At 34.7% G+C, this 2391-nt stretch overlaps 1 protein-coding gene across 5 annotated transcripts in view; it reads left to right on the forward strand.

Moving 5' to 3' along the window:
• The window catches only part of SOX5 (SRY (sex determining region Y)-box 5), an 894001-nt gene that overhangs the window by 823612 nt on the left and 67998 nt on the right, over window positions 1-2391 (forward strand). The gene's annotated exons all lie outside the window — the stretch shown is intronic.

Consider the following 2391-nt stretch of genomic DNA (forward strand, 5'->3'; position numbering starts at 1 on the left):
TTTTTTGTAGAGATTGTGTCTGACTCTTGCTCAGGCTGGTCTTGAACTCCTGACCTCAAGCAATCCTGCCTTGACCTCCCAAAGTGCTGGGATTATAGGTGTGCATCACCACCCCCAGTGAGAACAACTTTCTTTCATTATCTTTCTCTCCCTATCTTTCTCCCTCCCTCCCTCTCTTCATTTTTCTCTCCCTCTCTCCAGTTAGTATAAGCCTTTTAGTCACACCTTCTGTCATACATGCATGCAATGTCACCACTTTAAAAAAAAAGAAACCCCAAACCTCTGTAAAATTTCTGTAAAACTCTTATAAGTAGGCCAGGCATGGTGGCTCACACCCGTAATCCTAGCACTCTGGGAGGCCAAGGTCGGGAGGATTGCTTGAGGCAAGTAGTTCTAAACCAGCCTGAGCAAGAGGAAGATCCCATCTCTACAAAAAATAGTAAAATTATTAGCTGGGTGTGATGGCACATGCCTGTAGTCCCAGCTACTCAGCAGGTTGAGGCATGAGGATCTCTTGAGCCCAGGATTTCCAGGTTGCAATGAGCTATGATGATGCCACTGCACTCCAGCCTGGTGACAGAGTGAGACCGTGTCTCAGGGTTGGGGGTGGGGGAACTCTTATAAATAAGGTGATTACTTTCCTGTTAAAAAAATTATTATGTGATTTACTTAAATGTATACTTTCATAATGCATTTAATACTCAATTTATATTACTGATATTGAGTTTATATGCAAAGATCTACTAATACCTCTATATTATTATATATATTCCATAAAGTGAGATTCTTTTAATTATACCTTTTTTCACCTTCCCTTATGTACAAACAATATGGTCATGACATTAATTGCACAAAGTTAATTTAAGGGGAGATAGAAACTATTTAAATCTAGAGCCTGTCCAAAAAGTTATAGGATGATGAGGTTCCCCATCATCGTTCATTTAGTTTCTCATTACTGCTAATAATCAGCTGAAGAACACACTCATTCTTAATTATGATTTTTTAAAACAAAGACCAGAAATAGTATGACTTGATTAGTATTAAATGTAGGGGACAAAAATCTCTTCAACAGATGCAAATGAATGGTGTAATTCACATTAACTGTGAATTATTGTTTAGGGTCTACTTAATATGTTCAGAGGAATTTGTAGGCACATATTCCTGATCTCATGAATCATAAAGTTTAAGAATATAGGAAACACGGAATACCATTTGAAATACAGAATAACTGCAAAGGTACATTTATTTGTACAACATCCAGCACTCTTCCATATCTAGGTGTCAAAAACCTTCTAAATGTCACATCTTCAGGAAGCCTTTCCCTTATCCCCCTATTCCTCCACAGGTTATTTCACAAACATACTTTCTTACCTCTGTATTATTCTTTGAGTAGCACTTACCCCATAGTATTTTAATTGTTGGTTTACTTTTCCCAATTATCAGTATTGGGATTCTGTAGGAGAGTTTCATTTAAATTAAGCTTTCAAGAACCAAGAAATCTTATTTTTTCCAGTTTATTATATAATTTGAGCTGTTATGATTTGTTGTGCGATTTTGATGACTTTTGGCAGTGTAGGTATTTCATAAATAGGAGAAAAACAAAATGAGACCAGAAATAGAAAGGACAAAATACTGCAAAAATTCTTCTCTTACGGTATTTCCAGTAGCACTTAAAATAACATAAGAAAAAAAAATACTGTTGTGAAGTATGTTTTAAAAAGCATTATGACAGCAACAGGAATGTCCTTAAATAGGTACAGATTTGTGTTTTCTATACTTCTCTATGCAACTCTTTTGAGGATCAAAGTTTCATTTTAAGTCAGTGGGAGCTCAATATTCAGGTCAACCCTACATGAATACAGGGCAAGACAGAAATTTTGGGTCAAATGATGGAATTTTTAGTGCCAGTTTTCATTCAAATAGTGCCGTCTGTTATCTAAAAAATGATAGTTCTGATCCAATTTTAAGGGAATCTTTAGGTAATTTTTATTTGTTTTGTTTTTACTTGTCTTTTTCTACTAGCATTCATTGAGTTATACTGAGCTAGAAGTCTGAACTGTTCTATCTGGGACTACAACTTATGGACTTATAACAAAATAAGCGAAAGAGAGATCGGTGCCATAATATGGATCACATTAAAAACATGTCCTTTATCCATTGAATTTTAAATGGCTGGCACTTAATATGCTCTTAATAAATTTATACTAGATTAAATGTGTTATGACAACTCAATATTAATAATATGAATTGAACCCTTAGTTATTACCGTTTATGATATAGTTTTCACTATGTCCATCTTTGCAAAGGTACATGTATTTGTACAACATGATCTAAGAGAATGTGTCTGTATAAGGATTTTTTTTTAACTCAGTAATATGTTTTCTAGCTATT

Source organism: Propithecus coquereli, unplaced genomic scaffold, assembly GCF_000956105.1.
Source record: "Propithecus coquereli isolate 6110/MARCELLA unplaced genomic scaffold, Pcoq_1.0 Scaffold16, whole genome shotgun sequence".
NCBI classification, from domain to species: domain Eukaryota; kingdom Metazoa; phylum Chordata; class Mammalia; order Primates; family Indriidae; genus Propithecus; species Propithecus coquereli.